The 17,221-nt window shown below is 39.6% G+C and overlaps 1 non-coding gene across 1 annotated transcript; it reads left to right on the forward strand.

The window, feature by feature from the left end:
• The first annotated feature begins 5,722 nt into the window (after positions 1-5,722).
• On the forward strand, positions 5,723-5,829 carry LOC145013632 (small nucleolar RNA R71). Its single transcript, XR_013665180.1, has one exon. It is a non-coding gene; the product is annotated as a small nucleolar RNA R71 (small nucleolar RNA).
• Positions 5,830-17,221: the final 11,392 nt, after the last annotated feature.

Here is a 17,221-nt window from a genome sequence, read left to right on the forward strand (position 1 = left end):
GTAAAAGTATCTAAATTATAGTTTAAGGCATTCTAGGTCCATTCCATAAAGTCATCTAGCCATATATAAGGTCGAATTGTGTTTTGGAAGGGTTTTTGGGCTCCAAAACCCATTTCATATGAGTTCAAGGCCTAGGATTGTTCCAGGGCCGTAAACTCATGAATGTGGTCCTATTCCATGTTTTGAACTCGAATTTGAAGGCTAGGGAGGTTACATAACAAGCTAGGGAAGGTACCTAAGAGATTTGAGGACTTAAATTTGAGTTTTGGACCCTTGAACTTGGATTTAGGAGAGAGGTTAGAGAGAGAGTAGAGAGAGGAAGAAAAAGCCTCAAATGAATGTTTAAACATGTTTATATAGGTCCTAAAACTTGGACACGGTGAAATTCTACCTGATACCGGCATTAAACGGGGCTTTAGGTCGTACCCGATTAAGTTTCTGTCACCCGGCAGGGACATTTCTAAACCTTTTGAAATAAACATTTTTGGGCTAATTTCATGAGTTCCTAAAGGGTTTGGACACTCATTGGATTATTATAAACATATAAATTTAAATAATTTAACCCAAAACGAAAACGGAACGGATTGACAAACGGCGAATTCTTACGGGTAGAATGGGTTTTTCGACGATGGAAAACTTCGGGTTGTTACACGATGTCTCTATTCTTCAATTGCATCTTCAATTGACTTTAGACATGGAAATGGATCATCCTCGTCTTGGGCATGAAATCACATGTGGGCAGCTCCAAATAGGCAGGAAAAATAGTGTAAGGTCTTCAAGAATCGATATGGAAGAATAAATGGTCAAGTGGTATATTCAACAGCATCAAATCAGCAGTCTTGGTATAAAATTTAGTGACTCGTCGAGTATAGTCGCGGACAACTTCAAATATGCAAAAATACAAGGCGACTCATCGAGTCAGTTAAGTGCGCTCGATGAGTAGACCGCTGGGTGAAAATTTTTACATTCTGCATTTGTTCCAGCTTTTGATAAATCTTCAAAACTCCTCATAACTTCTAAACTCATTTCAATCATGTCCCTCAGGACCGAACTCGACACCTTAGCTCTAAACGTCGCCCTTTCTTGACTCTCTTCTGCTCTTTATATTTTTCTTTCTCTCTCAATCTCTAGACCCTCTATGCAAGCATTCTTAACCCAAAATCTGAAAGTCATCAAGGTAAATTAAACATCAAGCATAAAATAAAAGTCTAACAATTCAAACACACCAAACAAATCAAAAAAAATGAAAATTGCTCAACAAAGCATAAAAAAAACTAATCCTCCTCATCATCATCATTGTCATGAGCAGCTCCACTTCCACCAGCTCCACTTCTCCTTGCATCAATGACCTCGTCCCACGGAGGAATGTAGGGAAAATTACCCCCATGAAGGTGCGGAATATGGAAATGATCGAAAAGCCGCACGTGGGATTCGTTGCGAAAATTGATGCCCCTTTCCATTTGATCTTGGAACCTCCTCATCTCAACATTGTACCAATCCATTGGTTCCTCCTCATTATCCACCGGAATCACCAGCGGCTCCTCCTCAACTTCCCGCTCACGTCTTGATCTAACTCTCCTTCCTAGTGCCTCGGGTCCAATTCCTGGATCGTCACTTGTGATAGCATAATGACCACCACCAAAGTCTTGAATAATCCTCACCCTCCTAAAAAGAATAGGATTAAAGGGTAGGGCTGGAACCATTATCATCAGGTTCCATGCTCCTCAGGTCATCAACCCATATGAGTTAGCAAGTCTGGTCATGAACATGCCTCCATTAATTTTGGACGTTTTGCGATCCTTGACCGCACCCTCCGACAAATAAGAAACCAAACACCATGGAATGTTACAGAAAGTGTTGGGCGAGATGATACTCGAAAGATAAAATACATCAAGGTTGGACACCTTGTCGTCATCCTTCCGTTGATTGATGGTGGTGGAAATTAAGCGGTGAATGAGATGGTGCATGGGCGACCTAATACTTCCTTCTTGGTCCGATTTTGGAATATACACTTTGTTGGCGATTGTGTTCCACCAACCCGTACTTGTAACACCATCGGGGAACACCTTATGAGATTGTTCCAAAAAGGCCCGGAAAATAGCAGTAGTAAGCAATGGTTGGTCGTAAATACCCATTCGACATGCAAGCTCAATGACCGAACATTGATGGTATTCACCCCCAAGGCAGAAACTAAAACTTGTGGGGTGGTAGCAATCATCTCCTCTATGGAAGGACACCGTGGAGAAAAAATCCCAGCAAATTTCCTGGTACATCGGTTCTTGAATTCTAAAAACTCTGCTCCATCCATCACAAATCATTGTCTCCCCCTCATATGTAAATTCCTTCAAAAGATAATGTGCTAACTCCTCCTCATACCGAACATTTTGCAACCAATCCCAATCAATCCGATTAGGTACATACACCTCCTTTTTCTAACATCATCCAGTTTCTTCTTCCATCTCGTCATCGTTGAGGCCGATTCAATTGGAGGAAAATTCAACTAAGGAAAATCTCCTTGGCTTCCTCTTGAGCTTTGTCCTCTGAAAAACATTATCCCTGCAAAACAAAGGACACATAACCCAAAAAACATAGAAAATCATCAAAACAAATTACAGTTGGGTCCCCAACTGGACTCGTCGAGTCCATGAACGACTCGGCGAGTCGTAAGAACTACGCGAGTCAATCGGCGAGTCGATCAAAATTTGACCAAAAAACCTCAAAATTTCTTCAGGGGTTTTTTCCAGGGATGTTTCTAAGATGTATTAGGACGATAATAACCATCCAAAACAACATAATTAAGACTAAATCAAAACCCTAAAAATTCACTAAACTTCAAAATCGGATATTCTATGAAATTGACACCCTAGATCATCTAAAAAATCATGAATTTAATAGAATAAAGGAAAAAATTAAGTACATTTGGTGATAAAAATCAAATATCTTGAAGGAGTGTAGACTTTGATGAATGCTTGAGAGAGAACACAAATGGGGCGCACGGCGAGTGAAGGGGGAAAACTGATTTCATTAGGGTTAAAAACCCTAGTTACCGGTTGTAAAAATTCATTTTAAATTAATTTTTTTCTGTAAATAAAACCAACTCATCGAGTCAGTGCCAGACTCGCCGAGTCTGGTCGTGATTTTCAAACTCATCTAACTGGAAGCAACTCGTCGAGTCAGGGTCAGACTCGTCGAGTCTCTTATAAACAATTCAGAAAATAAAATCAATTTGCCATTAAAAACTCATTCCACCCCACACTTAGTCCATATGCACTCTCAAGCAGTCATGTCTGATGATTTGGGAGATAAATAAAATCCTAACAACGAAAATTAACTAAAACGAAAAAAAAATGAAAGAAAGCAAACTCTAATAATGGGTTGCCTCCCGCCAAGTGCTTCTTTTTAAGGAGTCGTTAGCTGGACTCCTTCCCATCTACGTTGCTTCATTTTCCTGCATCGGGAACGCACGCCCAATCTTTTGTGGTTTGTACTTCGTCTTGTAAGAGTGTATCTTCTTCTTGTAAGCTCGTATCAAGTCTTCTTTCTTCTTTCTTATAGCATCATCGTCAACTACATGGCCTTCCCTTTTCCTCACTTTCTTCTTCTTTACCGCATTCTCTCGCACCCTCATTTGCACTTCCTTTTCCTTAAATTGAATTACTTCATAATTGGTGACAACTCGGGCTCGAGGCTTGGTAAAGAATGGTTAATCAGCCTCATCTCTCCTTGCATTTTTCTTTTCTCTATGGCTTTCCTCCTCTTCAAGCGGACCATCTTGCATTATCGTGTCAAGGCATGCTACTTGAACACCTTGAAAATCGCCATCCATTCCTCCTTTAGCTGCTTGATCTGCTAAAGAATTAGGGAAAGTCTTCTTATCCAGAACATGCAGAGGGCTAGTAACAAGCAGATCTAAATTGTCGAAGATGCTAAGTTTTTCGATTGGACTCGTCGAGTCATAGAAAGTGACTCGGCGAATCGGGTCGTATTCGTCACTTTTTACTGTGTTTTCTGAATCGGTTCCTTTCAGAAGCTTCTCTATCTCCTCCAAGTCATTGTCAACATCTTCATTACCTCCAGAGGATAGCAAAAACGTAATTGTATTTTCTTCCTGCAAAAGTGCAAGTTCTTTTTGTAGTATCTCATCATCCAAATCAATGAATGAGATCTCTTCTTTTCTGTCTTCTTCTTGCTTAACTTCTGGTAGAGCTTTAAACACTGTTGTCTCATCTCCTACCCTCAACGTTAGTGTAGACTCGCATACATCTATTAATGCACCTGCGGTGTTCAAAAATGACCTCCCCAAAATAATTGGAATTTCGGGGTCTTCTTCCATGTCAAGTACCACAAAGTCCACGGGAAAAATAAAATTTTCGACCTTAATGAGGAGTCTTCACAAACACCTCTTGGTTGAATAATTGTCTTGTCCGCCAGATGGATCTTCATATTAACAGGCCTTGGCTCTGGTAAATTCAGTTTCTTGAAGAAAGAGAAGGGAATTAAGTTGATACTTGCGCCCGAATCGGTCAACGCTTGAGTGGTAAGTACATCTCCAAATTGGCAAGGAATTATAATGCTTCCCGGATCACCCTTCTTTTCAGGTAGCTCACTCATTACTATTTCCGCGACTTCAGCTAAATCTTTTCTAGCAGCAAAGAGACCTTTCCATAAGTTAAAATACTTGGGTGTTTGAAGCATTGTTTCCACAAATGGGATGTTTACTTGAAGGGCCCTAACATGATCCATGAAAGCTCTGTATGCTTTAACCTTCTCAGTAGGTATGGATTTGATTGTGTATGTCAAAGGAGGGTTATAAGGTCTTAAGGAAACAACAATTTTATCATCCGGGCAAGGACTCGTCGAGTCCATTAGAGGGACTCGGCGAGTCGGTCGGGTTTTGCTGGATCCGACTCTTCTGTCTTTTCTGCATGTACCTCAAACATCTTTTGTGCAGGGGTGAGGATATTTCCAATGTTGGAGGTCACAACACTCACATTCTCCATTCTCGGATTATTCTTGATTTTACTTAGAAGTTTACCCGGTCGTCTCTCATTCACTTTTTGTGTAATTTATCCTTGCTGTTTCTCAATGTTGAGAATAGATGATTGCTGATTCTGAACTATATTTCTAGTCTCATGTATTGCAGCATCATGATTGTTGTGCCTTTTCTCGGATGCGGCTATGAATCTAGTGAACATTTCTTCTAAATCGGTCTTCTTTTCCATAACCGGTTCTTCCTTTTGATAAAAACCCCTCTCCTTCTGTTTGTATTTCTCCTCCTTCGCCTTCTTGTATTCTTCATACGGGAGTCATTCCTTCTTTGGTTTCCGCCAATTCTCATCGTAACGATCGCCACTTGAATAGAACACTTGCTCCTTTTTATTTCCACTTGCATATAAGTCACAATCCTTCGTGAGATGAGGCCCACTACATTTCTCGCATCCAACTCGAATAGCATGGATTTTTGATCCATTTTTGTCATCCTTCTATCTAAACTATCGAGCTTAACCATCATCGCCGTTATGCCATCACTTGCCGAGTTCACTACCCCCTGCTTACTTCGTTTCTTGGGTTGTGGTATTCTCTAGAATGTTTAGAGAATTCTTAAATTAATTCCTTAATCTCCAAGGGCGGCTTCCTTGTGAGCAGGCCTTGTGAATCGAGAAATTGCCTTGTGGTGACATTAACTCCATCATAGAAGATGGAAACTTCTTCTTGGGTATTAAGGTCATGGTGTGGGCAATTTCTGGGAAGGCCTTTGTACCTTTCCCAAGCTTCATAAAGAGATTCTTCGGGTTGTTGCTCGAAGTTGGCAATGGCTCTCTTTAACTTGGCTATTTTGGACGGCAGGCAAAAATGTTCTATGAACTCTTCTTTCATCTTGGCCCATGTGGTGACCGATCCGGGAGGAAGTGACTTGATCCAATCCTTTGCAGCACCCTTAAATGTGACTGGAAGCATGCGAAGTAGCTGGGTCTCGCGTGGCACATTTGGGACATTAAAGTAGTCAACCACATCATTTACTTCATCCAAGTGCTTGTAAACGTCTTCGTGGTCTTTTCCATAGAAAGGAATCTCCTTGAGTTGGGCAAGGATATGACCCTTTAGCTCGAAAGTAGTGGTAGCGGGAATTGCGGGCAGCACAAGTCACGGGCCAGTATCATCTCGCATCCTCTTCTTCCATTCGCCCACGGGGACTTCATCGATATTAGCCATAGTGATAGCTAAATCGTCTTCCAAATCGGATTTGTGCTCGTATGTGGGTTCTTCTTCTTCCTCGGTCTCGTACTCGGTGTCTTCTTTAATTGGGTCTTCGATTGTCAAAGAGGCGTTAGATGCTCCTGATTTGCTGCTCCTCTTCTTGCTGAAAACGGACTTGAGGTTCTTTAGTGGCGAATTCTTTAAAGAAGCGGATTCGCCAATGACTTTTCCTTTGCTCCTCCTTAATGCGGATTTCGGGTCTTCGAGAGGAGGGACCAGAGGTGTATCAGATCCTCGGGTCATGAAACAACTGCAAGCAAAACAAAAAAACGCGTAAAAAGAACAAAAAGAAAAACTAAAAACTAAAACTATGAACATCGATGAACTCGCTGAGTTGGCACGAGTGCACTCGGCGAGTTTAAGGTAAAAACAGAAAAAATTTCTAATTACTTTTAAAAACGGATTTTTATTAAAACTTATACTAATTACTAAATTACCTAAGAATTAACTTTTTGTAAAATAAATCCCACACAAAGGATCAATTAAACTAGAATTTAGTGCTAATTTACTACCGTTCCGCAGCAACGGTGCCAAAAACTTGATGTGTGTGAAACGAGCTAGTTTTAAACCTACTTTTAATTATAAAATAAACACACAAAGCCAGTGGACCTATCAATTGTGTTAAAGCTAAATAAGTAGGGTATCGAACACAGGGAACGATAAATTAAAACTAAAAACTAATGTTATCTAAATTAATTAATAAGTAAGGGTTTTCCTCTAGTTTTACAAGACTATAAACTTACTACTATTCCTAAAAAGAACTAGAAAAAGCAAAGATTTAACTAAATTCAGTAATGAGAAGACTTTTGTTTAGTTCAACTCAATTGATCCTATGGTTGATATTATGGTAATAGTGCAATGGATTAATTCTTCTATTGGATATCGATTCAGTTGATTAGATTCACATTTGCTGCACCAATCCTTAGAGAACAAACTAACTCAAACAGTGATCAGTTGTCTAATTCAATTTAATTCACTAGATTATTTATTCGGGTTAATTTAGACTTGTAATTACTAACTAATTTGGTCCTTTAGTTAACTTCTTGTTGATGGTCATCATACAAACTCACACATGAATTTACTTATTTTTCTTATTAATTCTAGTTTCATGTTCATTAATCCTAGACATATGACAAAGTGGTCACATAACATATGAGGGCTACAATTAAAAGATGTTCATACTATTTAATTATCTTCCTATTAACAGGAAAATGTTTTTCATCCACACATAAGGTTCTTTAACAAGATAAAATCAACAAATCACTAATATTGAATTAATCCTACAATAATAATCAATCCATAGTATCAATATTGTATCCCCAAACAGAAGTTTAAGAGTTTTAGCTCATGTTTGAGGCAATAAACAACATAAAAACAAATTCTAATTGTCTAGCCATAATGGAAAACAAAAGATTAAGTATAATGATGTAGATATGCCTCAAATCTCCTTCGGGATTGAACTCTAGGTTGTATCTTTGTTCTTCAGGTCTCTCCTGGCTCTGGTTCGCAGCTTACTTCTCCCCAAGGGTTCCAGAATGTTGAATGTCGATTTGGGAAACCGTTTATATAGATTCGACCCGACTCGCCGAGTCCATGTCCGACTCACCGAGTCCATCACTTAAATCCCGTGTACGGTAAGTCACGAAGTACTTATCTTTTCATTATCTTCTCGATCCTTCGCTCGTACTCGCCGAGTAGGCGACCCTACTCGCTGAGTAGGTGTTGTTTTGGTGGTTTTCCTTCTTTGTTTAATTCCCGAGCACCAACCCGCTTCTCCTGCTTCCTTTTGCTTCCAAGCTTAAACTTTAGACTGTAAACACAATTCAAACACTTTTAAGTATCTTTTGTCCATGAAATGCCATAATTTAGCTAATAAATGATAAAAATCTATGCTTAATATATAACTAAATATGCAAATATCAGTTCCGTACAGGTAGTGTCTCCAGATCTTCAGAGCAAATAACACTGCTCCTAACTCAAGATCGTGTGTTATATAGTTTACTTCGTGTATCTTAAGATGATAGGAGGCATAGGCAATAACCTTCCCTCTTTGCATAAGAACACAACCAATTCCTTGATTTGATGCATTGCAATACACTACAAAATCTTGTATCCCTTCGTGGAGGGATAGTATTGGTGCGGTGCACAAGGCCTGTTTCAGTGTTTGGAACGCCTTCTCTTGTTTTGCTTCCCACTCAAAGGCCACGCCTATCTGGGTTAATGTAGAAGTTCTTTATGAATATGCGATAGTAGCCAGCTAGACCTATAAATTGACGAATCTTTGTAGGTGTCTTCGGTGCCGACCAGTTCTCAATGGCCTTAATTTTGGAGGGGTCCAGATGTATCCCCTTCGGATCCAAAATTCGCATTTAGAGAACTTCTCATAGAGCTTCTCCCATCATAGTGTTTCTAAGACTCTTCGTAGGTGCTGACTATGTTCTGCCTTACTTCGGGAGTAGATAAGTATATCATCAATGAAGATGATGACGAACTGATCCAAGTAAGGATGGCACACTCTATTCATTAGGTCCATGAATACCGCTGGTGCGTTGGTTAATCCGAACAACATCACCACAAATTCGTAGTGTCCATAATGGGTTTAGAAGGTTGTCTTGGGAATATCTTCCTCTAGCACTCATAGTTGGTGATATCCGGATCGTAGATCTATCTTCGAGAAGTAGTTCTCTCCTTGAAGTTGATCAAATGGGTCATCAATGCGGGGCCGAGGGTTACGATTTTTGACAGTAAGTTTGTTCAGCTCACTGTAGTCGATGCACATACAGAACGATCCGTCTTTCTTCTTTACAAACAAGACCGATGCTCCCCAAGGTGAGAAGCTTGGTCTAATGAATCCTTTTTGGTGGTGTTCGTTAAGCTAACTGGAAAGTTCTTGCATCTCTGTTGCTGCCAGACGATAAGGCGATTTTGCTACTGGGGTAGCCCCTAGAACTAAGTCGATTCTGAACTCGACTTGGCGTTGTGGTGGTAATCCCGATAGTTCTTCTGGAAAGATATCAGGGAAGTTGCGTACTTATGGAATGCTCTTAGTATCCTTTACTTCCCGAATCGTATCGATGATGTGTGCAAGAAATGCATGATAATCCTTTCGTAAACACTTTCGAGCTTGGATGCACGAAATGATGCGAAGGTTTGTACTTGATTTGTTGCCGTAAATCACTAATGTTTCATCATTAGGGAGATTAAGATGAACTGCTTTTTCAAAGCACATGATGTCGGCACGAAGAAGACTTAACCAATCCATGTCAACTATGACGTCGAAACTTTTAATTTGGACCGGCATGAGGTTGATTGGGAAAGAGTGACCGTCTATAGTTAATGTACAACTCATGAATATGCAGTTAGTGTTTTCTGTTTTTCCATTTTCCATTTCTATAGTGAATGATTTTTCTAACATGCTAGGTTTATGTTTAAGTAAGTGAATAAATTTTTGGCTCACGAAGCTTCTCTCTGCTCCACTATCGAATAGTATGCACGCATATGAATTATTGAGAAGAAACGTACCAGCAACTACTGTAAGATCAGCTATGGCTTCTTCGTGACCTATAGCCAAAACTCGTCCCACTCCGCCGGTATTCGCTGCCTTCGGGCAGTTTCTTTTGTACTGACCCACCTCGCCACAACCGTAGCAAGCTTGGCCTACACCAGCATTGGGAACTTGAGTGATTAGCTTTACGGGGGCTTTGCATCTGTTGCAGTTGGAGCACTGCATTTCCCGACAAGGTCCATTGTGGTGGTAATTGCATTTGGTGAACTTTGGAAGGTTGCCCACATAAGGCTTTGTTGGGTAGAGATTTGTAGGAACTGTAGTAGGTATAGTAGCAGCATTCACTGTAACTAGTAGTCGTTTCTTCGAGGATTCTTGGGAAGACCCACCCTTACCTTTATTCCATCCTCTCTTCTTGTTATTGTTGTTGTTGTTTCCCTTTTGTGGTTTTGGTACATAAATTGTTGAGTTCTGATGACTTCTGTGATCAATAAGAGATTGTGCCAGCTCTTTGGCACTTTTCAAACGTGTCAGGTTTTGAAGCTAACACGCTTGACTGAATTTGGGGCGATAGTCCCTACATGTATCTCTCTATTTTCTTGCTCTCAGGAGAAATCATATCTGGGCAAACAATTGCCAGATCGCAGAATCTGTTGGTATCAGTTGCTATGTCGGTACCAATCATTCCAAGAGTCCAGAGTTCGTGCTCGAGTTTTTGAATCTCTCCTCATGGACAGTACTCTCTCATCAGCATGATTTTTAAGCTCTCCCATCTTATTGAGTTCGCCACTATCAGAGTAACTACCTTAACATGGCCATTCCACCAAGTTAAACCTCTATCAGTAAGTGTGTAAGTTGCAAACGTGACTTTGCTATGCGCGGGATAGGAGCAGATTTCAAAGACTGATTCTGTCCTTTCAATCCACTGCCTTAAAATCATCACACCACCAATTCCATTAAACATCCGGGGTTTAGCATTTGTAAAGTCTTTATACATGCAATCTAGGGGTTGCCCATGACTCTCAACATCGTTGGAAGGATGTGTTCCAATTCCTGAACCAGTAGTAACAGGGGTATTGATCTGTGACATGGCAGCCGCCACAGCTGTGGTGACTGCTGCATGGAACATGACAGCATCAAATTGAGGAGGTGGAGGTGGTGGTGGTATCAGTGCTTCCCCACCGTTGTTTCGTCTCGGATTTCTACGCGGAGGCATCCTTCAACTATAGATTGAAAAGACAAAGGTAAGAATTTCATAGTATAGAAAATGAATGTGTCTCATGAACTAAATCGCTATAGTTCAAAAACAGATGATAGTATGAGTCTCAAAGATAAAAGAATGAAAGTTATTCGTAAATCAAAGTATATGAAACAAGCGTATGGTTTTTCCATAATATTTTAAGGATTGAACGAAATACTCAACGTAGTAATAATAGCATGCCAATTATATTAATATAATAGATGATACAACGATCATGAAAATTTAACCCCTAAAAGGGTCTCCGGTTACAGGGTTTAATAAAATAAAAACTTTTAGCCGAGGTCCTAACTTATAACAAAATTTGGGATTTTGTAAAGCACTACTTGCGACGTGTTTTGCGCTTGGAGCTTAACACCGCATCCGATTGCTTTTATTCCATAAGACGCCTATCGAAGGCGGCTTGCTGTTCCCTCAACTCTACGAGGGTTGCAATCATTTGTGTTTGGAATGCATCAGCGCGGAGATGGGTGTCATCCTGCAACATATCCAGACGATGGATGTCGGAAGTGTGAACTTGTACTTCCACGTTGACTTCGCAAATTCGATTTGCATGGACCCCTGATTGATAGGACTGGTTGGCCAGTTTACCTACCATGACTGGGAGTGCTCGATCGGCTGAACCTCCGTCCCTAATGTCGTAGAAGTTCCGACACATACCGTAGGGAGAGCGTATCCCTTATTGATGGCTCCAATGGTGGAGCTGACTTCCCCAAACGAGAGTCGGTCCCTGGAAGTTTCTCCTAATGGCTGGAGGGTCGACTATTTCTAGTTCTGAGTCCGTATCAGAGTCATCCCCTTCTTCCAACTTGGTAGGTTCTTCATCCTCTTCAGGATCCTCCTCTACCCATCCTCCATTGCCCTGGTTCGGGTATTATGGGTCCCCTGGTGGGTGAAATCCAGCCATTTGACTATACGAGAATAGGGTTATAAGATTTGAACAAAACTTGAAAACATGTAAATTTTGGTAAGTTTTGACTTGTTGCTCACTACGATCATTCCTCGACATACGTTAGTCCAATATCAGATAAATATAGTTGATCAGGCTATATTCGTACCAAATTCAATTACATATATCGAGAACTAATCGTAGTGTCCAACTCGTCTTAATACTTTTTGTATACCTCTAACCATGAAAATATATCGTTGTATGTATGTATTTTGTATTTTTATGACCCAAAATAATATATTTAAATGAAACAAGGTTTTAGCTGTAAAAACGTTTTTGTCAGAGACTTTGAGTCCCTAAGCATTTATAGTTTTTATATCTTATGTGGTTCGATATACTTAGTTCACTATAAACATTGCTCTGATGCCAATCTGTCACACCCCCAAACTGGAATGGCGGAAACATTCGGGGCGGATGACTTCATGTGGTAACGTAACAAATGAATACATAATAAAGAAAGCAATACAACCATCATATATATAATTGAAATTTTACATTGTTAAAAGGTACATGTTCAAAACCAATTACAATATGATGCAAAAAATATGAATTTAAACTGGCGCCGCAGCGTCCCTTCTTCAAAAAGCTGTTTGGTACCTGCAATTATTGAGTCCCTGGGACAAACAAGTAGTTTTGAAAGAGTAGATCAACATTTAAGCTGGTGAGTTTCATAAGTATTAAATGATAATTTTTGTATGAATTAAAATGAAATGGTTTGTTTTTATTTGTTGGTTCCTAGAAAATCCCATATTTTCTACTGGTATAAATGTAGCCTTAAATCAAGACCAATGTTTGCTTCTAGAAAATTTATGTTTTCCCGTATGTGGGTAGTGGTTTAGAAGTTCCAAAATTGTATCACAACTAGCTTTTTCATGCCTAAAGTAGTTATTTTATGTACGTATAAAATTTCTAACCATGTGAGTTTTATAACCATGTTATTGACTAGAAATGCCTATACACAACGTTCTTCAGGCGTTGGAATGTTATGACGTTTGTCACCCTAAATGGTGTACTGTAGCTAACAGTTAGGGCGCATGGTTGTCAATCCTGTATAGATCTATACACAAACACCATGCTCCCCCTCCAAGGGATTTTGGTATATAATACATGACTTGAAATGTGTACTCGAGTGTACGTGAAGTTTAATGTCTCACAAAACTTAGTATAAAACCGATTTACGTGTGAAAATATTCGTTTGTTCTTGTATATGAAAGTAACTTCTTGAAATAGTATTTCTAGTATGTAAAAGTTCATAATGTTCTCGTAAAACTATACCTATTATAGTTTTCTAAAATTGTGTCTCATTTGTATAGTAATCCCTATTGAAATGCTCACTTGTTATGAAAAATATAATTTGTGTAGTGCCAAAGATGGACACATATACATACAGTATAAGCAGAGTGTTTGATTTACATAAATACATAAATCATTTCTTATTTCAAAAGATAAGATGTTATCGTGGTATATTTTGCATACGAAAGTTTTCCCTATAATAGTTATAAATCACATACGATGCTCTTGATAAAAAGTGTATAATGAAACTTTATATAACACACGATAATAATCGTGTGTTTTACTTATATCCCCCCCCCCTCTAAAATCGTATAAAAGCATTTATAAAACATTTAAAGTGTGGATTATAGGGGTATGAACTCACTTGAAAGATCGAAGAAGGCGAGATGAAAACCGAGTAGAATTTTGACTCGAGAAATCGGATTTTCTCGGGATTCTCGGGAATCTTGGGAGCACAAACGACCTTCGGGACTTGAGCAAGGAAACTGGGGCTTCGGGATAGTACGTGTACGGAAAACGAGGCAAAAACACAAGAAAGCTGAGAAAAATTTAGCCGTTTCTTCGGAACCCTCGCATCCCTTTTATAGAGGGTGGGAACCGCCTCGGTATGCTGGGCGTACGCGGGTATGCTGGGCGTACTCGCGCGTCATGAGTGACCGCTTCCTCGACTGTCTCGGACCTTCGGATGGGACGGGGCATAGCCTCGCATAGGGGCAACGTGGACGATCCGAGGCCTAGGCCTCGAGTATGCTGGGCGTACGAGTGTACGTTGGGCGTAACTCAGATCGGCCTCGTGACTCACCCTTCGGATAATACCGAAATTAAATATAAAATTTATATTTTTATTATTTAATAAATTTCAAAAATTCATATCTTCTTCATACGAACTCCGTTTTCGACGTTCTTTATATCCACACGTAGGTGAGACTATGCTCTACAACTTTCGTTTAGATTCCGCCGGCAAATTTGGAAATTATTTTTATTATTTATTTTTAAAATGTCGCGGTAAGAAAATTTCCTTAGAAATTCATAACTTCATTATCTGACGTCTGTTTTTGCAAGACTTTTTACCGTTGAAAAACCATTGTCGCGACCTTCGATTCTCATTTAGGTCATTCCGGCCAAAAGTCGCTCGATCTCTGTTTCGAGTTTTTAGGTGTCCGTTGCTAAGATGAACATGGAAAATTCATAATTTCCTTATACGAAGTCAGATTTGAGCATTCTTTTTACGTACGATCACGGTTTAATGACATCTAACATAGTAGGTAATTAATTATTGCCTTTTGGACATTTTATTTTTGAAGTTAATTTCATTATAACAAAAGTGGTTACAATACTTGACTTTTTAGGTCGTTACATGGAGTTGAAATATCGGGGTGTCACAGTCCCTCTGGTAGTGTCCAGTCTCGCCACAGCCATAGCAGGCTTGGTTTTCTTCAACTCTGAGGACTTGTGAGATCGGTTGAGCCGGTGTCCTACAGAAACGGATTGTGTGTCCCTTTCTGTGGCAATTCCGACACTGCATCTCCGGTATGGTGATAGTTGCACTTTCCACACTTCGGAAGGGTTCCAGTTTATCGACTGGCAGGTGCTCGAGCAGCAGGCATTGTAGCAGCGTCAATAGTACTTGCTTGTAGTTCTTGCGGGGGTTCTTGTGTTTTTTGTTTCTTCTTCCTCTTTTTCCCCGACTTCCGATTATAGTCCTTTCCTTATGATGGCTTGGAAACGAGGACTTCTAAACCATGGCAGACTCCATGGTCGATGAGCCGTTGTGCCGGCGTTTGGCGCTATCAAATGTGGCTGGGTAGAAGACAATACATCTCCTTGGGTAGGGGCAATTACACCTCAGATGTACCTTTCTATCTTCTTACTCTCTGGAGTAACCATTACAGGGCGTTGTGCTGCAAGGTCGTAAAACCTGTTAGTGTAGGTCACTATGTCTGAGCCAATCATGGTATGCTCCCATAGATCTTGTTCTTGTTTTTGTACTTCGCCCCTCGGGCAGTATTTTTCCAGCATAAACTCTTTTAGGTTTTCCCAACCTATTCAGTTAGCTACTGATAGGGTCAGTGACTTAACATGACTATTCCACCATGTTAGGGCTCGATCGGAGAAGGTGCAGGCAGCAAATTTCACTTTGCTCCCTTCTGGGCACGAACAAATTACGAAGACCGAATCTGTTTTCTCGAACCATCGCATCAGAGCGATGACTCCACCATTTCCATTAAAGGAAATGGGTTTGCAGTTCATGAATCCTGTATACAAACACTCCCTTGGGTGTCCATGGGTAGCTCCGGGATTTGCTAAGTGGGTACTGCTACCAGATCCGAAGGTACCACTTTCGCTGAGGTGAGCTAGAGCAATTGCCACTGCGGAGGATATCGTTGCTTGGAGAGCAGCAGTATCGAATTGTGGTGGAGGTAGTGGCGTTTGTGTTGGAGTTATCGGCGTAGTGCGTGTGTTTGATCTACGAGGAGGCATCTTTGCTAAAAAGAATACAAAGATGAGATGGAATAAGTCTATAGCAGTGGAGATTAGCTGAAAGTTGAAAGACAAGGTTATCCTAGTTCTGAGTGTATCTAATCCTAACTTCCACAGGGTTCTGGACACAATTCATAAAAGAGTCTATACCGAATAAACTTTATGAATTTGGAATGGCTATCCTCGAATGAATATTTGTTACATGAATAACTATTACCAGCTGCATGTAAGAAAATAATTCTAGCACATAATGTGAGTAGTGTTTCCACTAACTCATTAAGTTAACAAAGATTATTATTTATTAGTGTGACGTATAAGACATTCTAGTTACTCCGGTTGATCCTTCATTAAAAACTTTTGATGAACTTGCTCTTGTTCCTCCTTGACTCTTCTCTTGTCTACTATGAGGAAGTGGTTACATCTATCTGGGTTTGTCGTGCGAGAATGGAAGTGTCTAAAGATTCTATGAGATTTAATGGTAACTTTATGGGGTGATCCTTACAGAGTCCTGCTATAATTGTACAATGTATACAAGTTGTATATAATTTAAGATTAAATAGGCCTTCGAATAAGTGATCCTACTCCAAAACCAGAACCAAACAAGGAACAAGTAGTGAAGCGTAGATAACAAATTCTAAGTCTATAAAATCTCAATTATATAAAACCTTGGGAGTATACATTGCAAGATTATAGACCTATCCGTAAGGGTCTTTTAAGTTATCACATAAGTTATATATATAGTGCCTAAAATACTCCTTTAGTATTTTAATGTAATGTACGTAGTGTGTTTCAAACTTGTTATAGCGTTATAGTATCATAGAATAATCCTATAGTATTCTAACTCTATGTACTTAATCTAGAATTCTCTTGACTGGTGTTTGGGTAAGGTTTAAGACTGTTGCAACACCACATCGCTCCCAAACACATGTCGGTCACATCTCGAATGAATATAGTTGATCAGGCTATATTGATCCTAGCTATGATTACATAACTATTCACGTTTGACGACAGTGTTCAACCTTTATATACTTTAGTTTTGTTCTTCTTGTGATACTTGTTCTACATGAATAAGAAAGTAGGTATATTTTTATAACTAATCGTTATACTCTTAAAATATATCATTATCTAGAGCACTTAAGCCTCATTGTATTTATAGTTGTATATCTTTTATCGGTTGATATACTTAGTTCACTATAAACAATGCTCTGATACCAATCTGTCACACCCCAAAACCGGAATGGCGGAAACGTTCGGGGGTAGAGGACGTCATTTTAGTATCACAAGACATGCATCATAGTAATCAAAGGAAATAAAAAACCATTTCATTAGAAAGAAAAGTTTTTACAAAGTGTGTGTTCACAAAACATAAAATACATAAGCAAATAACAAAACAAGACTTGTAGCTATATTGCTCTATCTTATGAATTCCTAGCACGAGTACTTGTCTACTAGTTTCCTGAGAATATAAGTTATTTGA

The sequence above is a fragment of the Lactuca saligna genome, chromosome 8, assembly GCF_052625555.1.
Source record: "Lactuca saligna cultivar CGN05327 chromosome 8, ASM5262555v1, whole genome shotgun sequence".
NCBI classification, from domain to species: Eukaryota; Viridiplantae; Streptophyta; class Magnoliopsida; order Asterales; family Asteraceae; genus Lactuca; species Lactuca saligna.